We start from the raw sequence: 13,686 nt of genomic DNA, 5'->3' as shown, positions 1-13,686 counted from the left end.
GAAACCAAAGCATTCCCAGTCTGCAATTCCTCAAGGGATACAGTGTTTTTACTGAGTACAGAATTTTTCCCTTTTGCAGAAACTCAGAAAGATCTGTTATTCCAGGCATTTGAGGTACATGTTCATTTTCATTCATTCTCTCTTAAATGTAGAATAGTGTCGAGAAATAAATATCTGGATTGTACACATATTTTTGCTGCTGATCTCTTTCTCTGCCCCCAAAGCTCAATGGAGTTTGGCTCCCATCTGATCGGTGCTGCTTTTGCTGGGTGCTATTTGCATAAACTGGTGTGCCCACGCTCTCGCAACACAAACTAGATAAAAGAAACTGAAATAATATATTACTATCCCTAGTTTTCAGAGTTTTCAGGGCTTTGGCACAGATATTCTCTGTCAAATCTGAAGAAGGTATTTAGACATTAGCCTTTGTGAAGCTGAATTCATATCTAATGATTAAGGCAATCCTGAAGTCTATAGAAAAGCCAGAAATTCAACTCAGTCACTTTTTACACTCTCTTAACCAAAAGATGATCTGTCCACTCTCCCTTCTTACTTCAGAAAGCGTAGTTACCTTTGCTTGTTTTCAGAAAGGCTTTTTGGAAAGGTTTCTTTTTGTTTTGTGAACTATTTTGCTGGATTCTGAAGTAGGAGAATTATTCATTGGGCCTAGATCTTGTTTCAGTACTGTAAGTTGGCTAGTTAAAGACCATGAGAGAAGGCCGGGGTCAAAAATAACCCACATCACAACTCTTTAAAATGTGGTGATAAAGCCAACAAGATGTATAGATCCTCAGTGAATCTCAAGAATACTTTTCATAGAAAGTCAATATCATCAAAAAAGGAAACCAGAGAACAGGATATGATTAAGTCACCTGAGATAATTTGTAATTTTTATATGGCAGCTAGTTTGGTGCCTTTATATTGGATACTCAAATGGAGGTTTGCTATTTTTCATATATCTTGAAGATATGTGAGAGAACATAACACACTGAGAAAAGCTCATTCAAAAAAGGGCTCATCCTTTATCTCCAAAATCATATATTTCCCTTTCATTTTATTAGGCTAAAAACAAGATGAAATTTAATCATTTTGGCAAGAAAGATAATTAGACCAAGAGTGAATCCTCTGAAAATCCCTTACTGTCAATAAATACCTCTACATAATTAAAAGCATGTTATTGAAGTATAAAACTTTATAACGTAGCAGATGAGGAATAGAAGATACTTTTTCCACTGTTCTGCCCTCCACTGAAACTCACATTAAGTTCTGGGTATCCCATTTTAAGATTAACTCAAGAGAATCTAGGGGAGAATAAATGAATCATAGGAAGATTAGACAAAAAGCATGGTATGAGAAATTGTTTAGAGGACCTGTATTTTTTTAGAGAAGAGAAGCCTGAGGAAAGACATGATAACAATATTAAAATGCAAAAGATTGATATGAAGAAGGCAGTGATCAACTGTCCCACTAGAAGCAGAAGAAAAAGTGTTTGGCTTAATTTGAGTCAAAGACTCAGATCAGATACTGGGAAAGCTTTAACAACCCCAAGGAGAGTTAAGTAACAGGAGCCAGGGCTGGGGAGCAGGGCACTCCTGGGGTGGCCTTGGCTCGGAGAAGAGCAACAGCCACAGGGAGAGAGCAAACATCTCCCAGAGGTGCTTTGCTGGACCCTGGGTCCCACAGCATGCAGGAGGACTAGATGATCTCCTATGGTCCCTCTCCCACATTGCTATTACTCATGTGACTTGCATGCTGCACTTCATCGTGAGCCTGTAGTGGCAATCTAATGCTGTTAAAATGGGTGCTGGAGCTTTACTTCATAGATATAACATGCAGTTTATATGCTATAAAGCGCCATTGAGTCATCAACTCAAAAGCAAATCAGTGTCAAAACAGTGTTTGTCAGACTTGTGTCTACAACTTTTACGAACGACCAACCCATGACACTGGTGTGTCAAATTAATTGCTAGCTTTCCTTAGATAACATATTCTTTTTTTCTGGAAATTAATGAACACTGAAGGAGACCACTCCATTATGCTTGGCAGCGCCATAAACACTATGTCATATTTATTGTAATATGTAGCTAGTTTAAATGTACATTTAAACAAAGGAGATGTGGGATACCAGCTTACAATCACTCTTACTGAAAAATCTTATTGAGTTAAATAGGAATAAAATAAATATGGCTTTATAGAAAGAATAAAATAATTAATGAGATTCTTTCAGCAGAATTTTTGTATAAATAGAACTCTAGAGCACCAATGTAACTTTTCATTTATTTTCTGTTTGATTTTGTTGACTGTTTTACAAATAGCATACAAAAAAAATTTCTTGCCTGCTAAATGTTTTTAAACTCTTCCATAAAGATATATGCTCAATTCAGACAAATAAATTTCCTGTCTGATGATTTTTGGTCTTTTTCTTTTCAAAGATCTGAATGAATATAAAGACAAGCAAAAGGATATTCTGATAAAATAATTTAACACAAAAGCTTCTAAATGAAAATTGCATGTGGATATAAAGCCATTCCTCATAGCCAATGTGTCCAGTAAAATCCTATGTTAGGTACACCATTCTCCAAAAGTGGAGAGACTGAAAGAATCAAGAAATTCATGCAGAGTTTTCTGTGCCTTATGTAGTCATGAGTTGATTGGTCTTGGACTACCTCTTGGATTTTGGAAAAACTAGTATAGAAATCAAAAAAATTGGTAAGTAGTACATCTGCACCAAAATCAAGCTTTTACCCTCAAGATAAAAGGCCTGGGAGGTCTAGGCAAAGGGCACACTAGGTCAGCAATAGGTAGAGCTCTTGCATATGTCACATCAGCCACTTGTGTTCACAGGCTTTACGCAAACAGAGTGAAACGGGAAAAAGCAGGGGTAAAGTATCCAAGATGTCTAGAAATGTCATATTTAATTAAGTCACATTCCACATTAATTTGCTGTATAATTGCTGACTGCCCTGACTCAAGAGTTTATAGTCATAGGAGTCATAAGGTTAACACAATATTTCATAGACTCCTACTTAGCAGCCACTGCATGGCTTATCTCCTCAGTATCAGATAGTGATTCCTACTTCTTTTAAAATATCAAATGGCAAATCCATTTGTGTACATCACTGTTTAACTGGGTAAGATAAAAATATATACTTACATATTTGTTTCAGTGAAAGACAAAATTCACAGCTTTTTCAGAAGAGGCCAAGCAGTTCTCAGATTGGTGTAGAAAATAAATTCAAGCTACAATAAATATTGTACAAACTTCCATTATAAAGCAGTAATTTGACACTGTTTTTCCTTGATGAAAGATATGTAAGATTATTTTTAAATGGTTCAGACATGAAATACAAGAATGTGAATTTTCATCTTTTACAGACCCTGATCTTTAATTATTAACAGAAGGTCATATTGTGGTTTTGTTTTTTAAAAATAAAATATCCTGAGATATAATCTCATAAGAGAAGCCGTAAAAAAATAATATTCTCAGACAGGCTGAACCTTCCTTTGAGGTTTAAAAGAATATTTTTAACAAGTACAAAAACATTTTGCTGTCTCCAGCATATTTGGCAATAGCATTTCATACATTTTGTAGCACTTTAGTGCCACTAATTTTGTTCTCTTTTAATCCAAAACATACCATAAGAAATTTTCCATTTGCTATTAAAAAATGGAATTATATGAAGAAGCTGCTTGCTTTGGAAAATACCACCAACCTGACTCAACGTACAGAAAATCTGAGAGGACTCAAAGGTCACGGAGAGACTGAGAGGGGAGGATTTCAATAGATGGTGGGAACTCCATAACTCTGCATTAAATTTCACATAAAATGGCTGGCACATAAAGTTTGTGAAGATGAGTCTTCAGAAAAAAAGGAGGAATGGCCCTAAGTAAAGTGATGGCAAGGGAGGAAACAGAGATACCCTACCAGAGCTACACTTTTCATAGTTGGGTACTTGAACTCATCAGACTGATCTGGCCACTCAGCCTCTCACTCCAGTAGTGCACTACCCTGAGTGTCCTGGTGATGGACTGGGGAACTAATCACAGTAAGAAAGGCGGCCAGTCACCCTCTTAGGGGCAACACCACCTCCATGCGTGCAGAGATGGCCCAGAGCCTGGCAACGTCCATGGGACTTTCTGCAGGGCCATCAGCGGCAAAATGCATGGAGCGCAGCCCCCATTCAGCCTCCACTTAGGCATGTCCATGAGTTTAAGGGTATAAAGCAGTCCCAGTGACTTCAGGCCTCTAATGTTTAGCACTTCAAGACCATGGAAGAAAATAAATATTTATTAAAGTAATCTTAATCCTAATTGAGAATTTACCCCCTGCATGCCTGCTGTGATCCAGTATCCAGAGGTTTATTCTGTTGGAGCTGAGAGAATGCAGTATGTTTGGGAAAAGTGGACCCTTTGTAAACCGTATAGATTTTTATCCTGGACGTGCATTTGACAAATAGATTATGAATATTAGGTAGACACTTCAGACTAAATTGTCCTTTAGGATAAAATATAACCTAAACCATAGCCATACTTGAATACATGAAAAAATAATAAAGTCACCAACGTGGAGCTTTTGTGAGATTTGAAAGATTCTACAGAACCCCCTAAATTATTAGAATTTTCTTGGACATACTTTTAAGGACTGTTTTTTTCCCCTTCTCTCCTATCATTTTAAAAATAATTGTTCGTTTTCATGACTCGATTCCATCTCCTCTTTTGCCAAATGTTTCTCATTTTAAATTGACATGAAAATGGCTGTAACTGTTTTGCAGACTGTGAACGGGTTACATACTGTGTTAACTGCTTCTCGGAGAGCTGAATTTCCTAATTGTGACTAAAGGAAAGGTACTTCCTCCTAAATAGCCAATTCAAACAATTTGGAGGAGACACAGAGTTCAGGAACACAGTGGAAGAACTTCAACAATATGTCAAATGACTGCTCCAAATTCTCCAAGTCACAAGATCCAATTTGAAGTGGTTTTGGTTTTATAAATGAGGAACAGTTCTTGAACAGATTTTTGCTTGCAAGCATATATGTGGCTTCTTCAGATGCAAGCTTTCCATCTCACAAAAAAAAAAAAAAAAAAGAAAGAAAAGAAAAGAAAAACTAAGAAGCTGATAAATTCATTTTAAAACATCCTATTTCATTTTTACATGTGAGGGAAAATGACTCCATCCTTAAATTTAGTGGGTAAATTCAAAAAATTCAGTACACTGAGACTATCAAAAGTTATCAGGCATTAGGTGTCTGTTTTTTGGGGGTATCCATTTTCCAGTACCTTATGGAATACCCAACTTTCAAGAAGTGTGCTTTGAAAGTCTCCTTAAAAATCACATATATTAGAGAGATTGTGGATAAGTGTTTGTCACTTTTCCAAATGTTGACTTGGATCTCTAAGGAATGTTTGTTCCTGTTATATTACGATAGATTAAGATGAGTCAAGAGATTCAGTGGCCAGATTTTGAAATGAAATGAAATCCCCAAATGCTGCAATTTCAATACAATGATGTGATTTATAGCCATGAGGGTGTGTCCCAACATGTTCATAAATCTATCACATACACAGATCTACAAAAAATAACCGGTGAAATAAATACAAATCAAGCATACTTGTAGTAAAAGTAAAGTTTTATTTTTCTTCAAATGATACAGAAGCTATATGTGAATTAAAATGTAGCCAATCTTGGGAGAGTAGGTTGCTCCAGGAACACAGCACGGAAAAGAGAAGTAACTGAAAAACATGTTGTAGAGAAGGAAATAAAACAAAGAATAATGTAGAAAAAGAGTAGTCTTCTACTTTTATGATTACTAGTAAGGTAAATCTTCCACTGTAATTCAATAACCCGAGGAAGTGCAATCACATTAAAAGTTATTATAGGTAGAATTAAACTCTATTTTGTTTAGAAAAATCCTTTCTCCATTACATCAGTATGGTCTTTGTTCAGGTTAACTATGGAAAATTGCTGTTGAGGAACATCAGTGCAATTACTAGGTCAGGACAATCCTTTGAAGGGCTTATTTATATGAGTAAAAGTAGAAGCTACTTAAAATAGAAAAACAGTCCCAAAAAAGTGTCTGGTCTATCCATTCTTGTGTTCAAGTCATAAGTTAATGGTGAGGTAAAGTCGATATCTCTCTGTGCGCTTAAAGAAATGCAAGGGACATTTTGAAACCTGGTACCTGGACTATATCTTTGTAATTCTCTGAGTTTACCTGGAATTATTTTATGTTTGGTGACCCTAATTCCAAGTGATCTTGGAAATGGAAGAAATATGATTCTACACTGAGAGGAAGAGATTTAAAAAGTCTTTTTCAATTCTGAGACATACCAGTGTGAAAATGTATCGAAAGCCCTCCTACGCTTTCCTGTTTTACCAGCTTTTATTTCACCTTTCTTGAAGAGATTTGTGTTCTAGTTTCCCGTGTCTTAAAACAAGGTAGAATTAGAATAATTTGTATGAAGTTGTCATGATCACCTCTCTCCCTTGAATGCTAGATAACCTTGGTGTTGTCAGGATTCTGTTCCCACATTGTCTTTTTCTTTAGTATGTCTTTAAATTGTCTCAGATACAGCTACGTACTTGAAAGGTTCAAGAATTATTAAGAGATAATCGTTTTCATTTGAACCCCTACAGGACACACACTGTTTGAACAGACTTGGAGCTCATGTACTCATCAGTATCTGCTTTAAGATTCTTAACAGTTCTGCACTAAAATGAGGTCAAACAATCCAAACAAAAGCAGTAAGTTTTATGATGCCACTGCTTATATCTTTAAAGTCACTGTATCATATGCTTCTTAGCAGAGCTGAAGTGAGAATTTTTTTATTTCCTCAGCAGATTGCCGACATACAAAAATGAGCATTTTAATATAGACACACAGACACAAATCCTACCATAAATGTCCTCTTTTTGGTCTTGCACTCTTTATTTCTGAGGACTTTCCTCAGTAATGCAGTCATTTTTTCCCTCTGAAAGAGCTCTCTGTGATGACTAAATTGGAAATGAAGGATATGACCTGGCCATTCACATGTTTTTCATAATCTGGGAATAGGTTCCTAAATGGCACAAGGCTGTACAGGATGTGTCTCATTTCGCATGCGGGTTCATAACCCCTGACTAACAGAGGACATGCAAGGCATATAGTTCCAACAACTGCATGAACTACTGTGATCCTTTTCTAGGGCATTGCGTAATCCAGCTGGGATGGTGAGAGTTGTCCAGAGAATGATCTAAGGGCCATCAAAATGAGAACTAAGGTTTGGATTTTTCATCTGAACCTTGAAAACGGTTGGACTCCAACACAAGATATTGGAAAAGAAAAAGAAAGGTCAAAATTTCATGAAAACAGCTGCTTACTTGAAATTTCATCTCCTCTTATCTTAATCCTCTCTATTCTCCAGTCACCCCTCCTTTTTTTCTTTTTTCCTCTTGGCCCCCACTGCCAGAGTGGCTCTCTTCTCCGGGAAGGTGTTCTCAAGATTCTCTCTTCCATAGGGAGTTGTAGCCTTGGGTTCCCACAGGCCCTTCGGTGAGGGGAATCTGCCAGCATGCTATTTTTTTCATGTATAGAAATTTTCCTAAGGGCAGCAGACTGCTCACAGTCAGACAGCTGTTAGGCAGGAACAATATGTAGTGCCAGCTGAAACACAGCACATGGAGTACCTGAGTACCGATACAAAGGCATATCAGTGCACATAGAAGTGAATGCTTTTGCATATGTTTTCTTCACCATTATTTAGTCAAGATGAGGTTCTGGGGTCTTTGGTTCCATGATTACTGCTATTTATCTGTCACTCTGTCCTTCTAGGATGGCTGGTAACTGCGAAGACTCATAAAAGATCTAGCTTTACCTATTCACTGTATTTTTGAGGCAGATGATAGTGATCTTGGTATGTGCCTCTATAGTCTACACTATGAAAGTCTGAGGAGTAGTTAGGACAGACTTCCTCCTCAGGCATGGAAGTTAAATTCAGAGCATTTGAAATCATAGCGAATAGTAAGATTACATCAACATGTGGTTATCTCCTTCAGCTGCTTGATGCAGCTGGACAAAACAATTTGATTCAGGAGAAAGTGCTAAGGGCAGTGGAAATGAATGCCGGCACTGAGTACAGGAACAGACTGCCCCTTCCAAAGAGCCTAAGGTGAAGGACGTCATCATATGAGGGAAATTTCAGCTAAGGGCCTGCGGACAGGTTGAATTTGTTTCCTACAGTGACCTGCACATCCCACAGGCTCTCTTCAGAAGTCGGCAGGGAGATGACGCTGTGAGGGGTGACCTACAAAGTACATGGCCTTGTGGCATGGGGAAAACAGGGAAGAGAATACAGACAATGATGGGAGAGACTATTCCCCCAAAGAGAGAGCTCTCTCACCTAATTTGAGGGAAGTTTGGTTCTGTTTTGTTTAAATCGTTATGGAAGACATGCTTCCACACTTGTGGAAAAATAATGCTTTTGACAGCACACATCCAAAATCTGATATATTGCTCCTTTTGATCTGTAGAAAGGTCAAGAAGTTCAGGACTATCATTTTTAAGGTCACAGAGCACTGAAGGAAACTTTAATACTGAAAATATCCTGTAACTAGATTTCTGTCTCTTTAGCTACCTTGTCAGACTATGCCTGGGTCAGTATTTGTCTGGGTCAATATTTACCAAGCTTGGGTCAATATTTACCCACATTTCTAGTATAGGAACTCCATTGCTATGGTAAGGAACAGTTTCCTGCAGGTGCTTGGAAGAAATCATTACATATAGTGTAGAAAGAGCAGGAGAGACAGCCAGTGTTATATTAGAAAGCATGGGGAACACTGTTGTCCTCAGGAGCTGGTGAAGCCCAGGCATCAGATATAGCAACAGTAGCGGTGGAGAGGACCCCTGAGAGGCAGCTAATCATGGGATCTTCTTTCATTCCTTCCTGCTGGAGAGGGGCACTTACCTAGCTAATGAGGACTAATGAGGACTTTGAGGCAGATCTGCCTGCCCTCTTCCTTACCACAAGCACCACAAAAACACTCTAGGGGCTTTGCTTGTCAAAGTTGGGGTATTTGAGAACACAGCCCAAGACAACAGATTTTTTCAGGAGAGGAAACTTTGAGCGAGAAAGAACATGAATTTCTGGGCCACATTGTCCTTGCAGGACAGATCTTTTCCTCCTGCCTTGGTGTTATTCCAGTAACTTTCCAGATTGCAATGAACACGGCACTTCTTTCCCAGGCTGCCCCAAACCAGTCTTTCATTCTTGAGAGCGGATTATCTATCTGCTCCTTGTTTTTCTGAGGAACCTTGCAACCCGTGCCTGCAGCACCAGGCACCTGCTGGCTGTGCCTCTCCCCTGACTGCCATCCCCGCACGTTAGAAGCTGTTCCCCCAAGCACATCCTGTTCCTCATGAGGCAGCTGCTTTTCTCCTTCCTGCAAAAACTGCCACCGGACCTGGACACCGCAGCCAACATGAGACGAGCACGCAGGCTTCCCCTCTTCTCTCCTGCCACTGCCCTTTGGAAGGTCCACAAAGTAAGCTATTAGCAAAGAAAGCAGATGCTATCCATCAAAATATAATAAAAATACCATTATATAAATAACATTAATGCGCAGTTGCCTGTAACTTTTTGGGAAGCAGTAATTGGAGCAGCATGTAGCCCTACAGGTTTGTCAGGATGGACTAATGAAATCTTACAGAAAGCAATTAATCTAATCATGATGTTTTGTATTGACTAAGCTGTAGTTAAAGTAGATCAGATTGGGAAGGATATCAATCATAGTCATTGACATTAAAATGACATAGTGACTTTTCTTTTTGTAAAAGTGTTCATCTTCTAAGTTACAAAAGAATGGAGGTAAGGGATTACTTGTACCAGAAAGGATCCCACATTCCCATTTGAGTGTACGAATGACCCAAAAAATAGTGTGCACACACACTTAGGGTATTACACTGCTATTCATTCTCCCAAGTCCCCTCTCCCCTGTTCCTTAGTCCTCCACATATTCCACTTTGCATGGACATCTAATATACCCCCATCCATCCATTTTGATAGAGAGAGGAGTCCAGCATTAGTGTTTTCTTAAAAGGAGCAACATCTTTTCCCCTCTGACCTTCTTGGGATGGCTATTTTTAAGAAAAAAGGAGGAAAAGTCTCCCTCTACCTGCACCAGTTCCTCTTCAGGAAGGCCTGTAGCCCCTCAGTTCATCATCCACCTGATCCCACCTTGATATTTATTTTTTGCAGGTATTTTGAGTCTCCATAATCCCAAAGACAGAAAAGAAGGAGATATAGCTGTCCATTCCCTTCCTTGTTTCCAAATAAAGAGATGATTCAACTATTAAATTATAACACCTCTTAACTCCTTAACAGGTATCAGAACAAATGCGCTAGGATTTTGCTGGGAAAGGATAGGAATATATTTTGTGAACCAAACTGACAACAAGTTTACCCTGACCTGTTCCTCATCAAAATCTTTCTTTGAAATGTTTTTTAAACAGCAGATGCAGCTGGTGACCAAGGTTCAAATAACTGACATTACTAAGATGCAGCCAAGATTTCAGCAAGCCTCATGGCGACACTTCTGGACAAAGATAAGGCTTTGTTGTAAGCATGAAAGCCTGGAACACAACTAATCATATGTAGAAAAATGTCATAACAAAAATCATTAGCAGTCTTGAGTCTAGTGGAGAGGAAAAGGAAAGAAGTTAGCTGAAGGACTAGGGAGGAATAAATGATCCTTACTTTTACGGTGAAATATATAAAAAAGCTGTAATAGAAAATCTCTGATTACATTTGTGCTACACTGACCAGAACTACCAGTCAATTATTCCGCCATGTTTGCTTCCACCAAAGAAAAGAAATTATAATGGCTCTTCTTAAAATCAAATGAAGAGAATAGCTAAAATTTCCAGAGTTTATTGTGTTTCTAAAAATTCAGACTTCTTTTCAACAACCTTTCATATTTTACAGGCTTTAATTTCAGATTTGCACCTGGTCCTAGCCTAGGGGCAGAAATAAAAGGGTACAAGTCAAAACACAGAGACACAAGCCTCCAGTATTTAGACAGGACATCTAACAGCACAGGGAAGCTACACATGTTCACACTGTGTTTGGGTTACTAAATAAATAGTAATTATTGTATTTCATCTCCTTTGAGCTTGCTGGGCTTTTAAAATTGTGCAGGAATAGAGAAACTGCATTTTAGCTTCTATTGTTATTTGCCTCAAAACAGAGATTACTAAAATAAAATATAAATATAAACAATGAGCCAGATAAGTTATTCCATGTATGCTTTATAAAAGCCCCACTGTATCTAGAAAAAAATGAGTTAAAACTAATTTCCCCTCTGTGTTGCTGCCCTGGTGAGAATGCAGTAAAAAAAGGAAAAGTTTATATAAAGCAGTCCTAACCACAAATGTTAGAGTAATTCTACTAATAAAAACATGATTTATATATATATATCGAAAACATGCCGTAGTTTGAAGAAATACATAAAAAAGTTTATTATTATACAGGATAATAGTAGTATATTATAGGTTATACTACTTGGCTTAGACAATGATTATAGCATAAGCAAAGGCAGGTTGATATCTGTAAAAATAGTTTTACCTAAAGCTACCCCTTTTTTCTGATGTTAATCTCCACTTTGACTAACTCTAAGATTAATTTTATATCATGTTCTTGAATTACAAATATTATAAACAAGAGAAACAGCCAGACTTTTTTTTTCTTGGTAATGAGTCAGAAAAAAAAACATAGTTAAGACCAAGAAAACTTTACTAAATATATATTTTAAGGACATAAATAAAATAAGTGAGATGAATTACATCTGAGCATCTGTCATATGGTGTACAAGTAGTTTGGGATCCTAAACAGATGAAAAAGAAATAAAGCAAATGAAAAAAAGAAAAGAGGAAAAGAAAGCAAAAGAGCTGATAAAGTTTCTGGCTACAATACAGGAGACATATCATTACCATATGATCTAATGTGGGTGTCAGCCTGGATTGTGTTCATTGAGAGAAACCTTATTTTTTAACTGTGCTATGGAATAGAAGCAGGAGGGTTTTCCACCAAGTGACAGTCACTGAGCTGAACCTACCCCCTCCTCCTTTCCACACCTGCAAAGCCTTTTGCCTGGGTTGAATATTTAGTTTAATTACATCTCAGCTTTGAGAGCTCCTGTTGCAAATCCCTGGATTAAAAGGTATGGTTTTCAGTAATTCTCCTGAACTGTGCTGCAGACTAATAAAACTTCAGGCAAGTCTACGGCAAGAACTAGTTGAATTTTGAGAGATGCAAGAAAAATCCTACTAAATGTTTAGCAATGTTAAATGTTGTTATCCAGCATTTTTGTTTCTTGAGAACATGAGAATGCGTTCTCAAGGGCTGTGCACGTTTCCTACTGTTTGTTTGACTGTTCTGTCTTTTGTTTTGATTTGTATAAGCACTGCTATAGTCCTTTCTTTTTCCTTACTGTAAACTTTTGCAGCAGTATATTCTCTGTGTGCAATCCAGCGTTTAGAGTGTGTGATGTAGTGAGTGTAAAAAACATGTGAATTCTTACATTTCTGGTTGTAAAGTACACTCTGTGAAAATTTTCATTCAGACTTCTTCATATATATTCCAAATGTTTATGAGTATAATTACAATTTCAGAGAGAAAAATGAGCAGTCGATAGTTAAGCAGACTGAATGTATGCCTTTGTAATGTTAGAAAGTGCTATGCTACAGTATACAAACAAGGGACTTACATTTAAAGAAGGTGCCTGCGAACTAAATGGTAGAAAAGGAAATTTCTGGAGCTGAAACTTCTGTCAATAGAGTTTTAATCTCTTTAAACTCTCAGATCCTACATTTCTGCAGCTAGACTTTATTACACAAAATGGGTAAAACATATAATGTGGGGGATTTTTGGAAACTGTACATATCGTTCAATTTGCCTTTTGTGGCATTATGAGAGATTTCTGACAGTGCACGAACTAATATTTAAAACTTAATATTAAGGCAAACTGACAAGAAGACCACCAATATAGTGGTGACGTGAACTGATGAAGCATATTTGCAATGCTATTTTGAATTGAAATGTGGCCAAGTCAATGGTATAGTTTCCTCTGTTTGTGGAAAAGTCCTCCTCATTGTAAACATATAATTAAAGCAAATTTAAACAGTTATGTCCTGCAGACATAAATATTGTGTCGCAGGCATTTAAGAATTCAGATAATTTTTTCCCTCCCTATTTTTTTCTGAGTGAAATGCAAACATTTCTTACTAGTACTGTTCTGTATATATTTTTTATCTCACTGTTTACATTCATTTACAAATACAAACAATAGGAAGACATGTGTGTGCATGAAGTAGGAATACGTATATTAATAAAGATAAGCACACACATATCTATTCCTATTCCCTGATTGATACGTAGTTTTTATCTGTTATATTCTTCCCTATGTCCTCACATTAGATCTTTGGAATCCTTTGTTGTCCTGTAGTTCTCTCTCATATGAATTTATTACAGTTTTGGCAAAGTGACAAATGAAGGAAAAGGCCTACTGCAGTGTTTAACTGAGATAAGTGAAGTCATTAGTATTAATATGAACAAGAAGTAAAGTGTGAAGACACTTCCAAAGTGCCTTTAAATAGTTTTTTGGGGTAGTAATTCAGCTGCAGGAAAAGATCCTGAATGTACATTCTTGGAGTGG

The 13,686-nt window shown here is 37.3% G+C and overlaps 1 protein-coding gene and 1 long non-coding RNA gene across 3 annotated transcripts in view; one reads left to right on the top strand and one right to left on the bottom strand.

The window, feature by feature from the left end:
• The window catches only part of LOC112985488 (uncharacterized), a 39,098-nt gene that overhangs the window by 24,731 nt on the left and 681 nt on the right, over positions 1–13,686 (bottom strand). For both annotated transcript variants that reach the window (XR_010388709.1, XR_010388708.1), the window contains exon 2: positions 3,155–3,240. This is a non-coding gene — a long non-coding RNA (uncharacterized LOC112985488). The remainder of the gene's footprint in view (positions 1–3,154; positions 3,241–13,686) is intronic.
• Positions 11,972–13,686, top strand: part of DCN (decorin) — a 40,704-nt gene continuing 38,989 nt past the window's right edge. The window contains exon 1 of the mRNA XM_026104131.2: positions 11,972–12,192. The gene's annotated coding sequence lies outside the window, so the exon portion shown is untranslated. The remainder of the gene's footprint in view (positions 12,193–13,686) is intronic.

Source organism: Dromaius novaehollandiae, chromosome 1, assembly GCF_036370855.1.
Source record: "Dromaius novaehollandiae isolate bDroNov1 chromosome 1, bDroNov1.hap1, whole genome shotgun sequence".
NCBI lineage: Eukaryota > Metazoa > Chordata > Aves > Casuariiformes > Dromaiidae > Dromaius > Dromaius novaehollandiae.
Note: the sequence above shows the minus strand (reverse complement) of the source record. Positions and strands in the feature narration are given on the sequence as shown.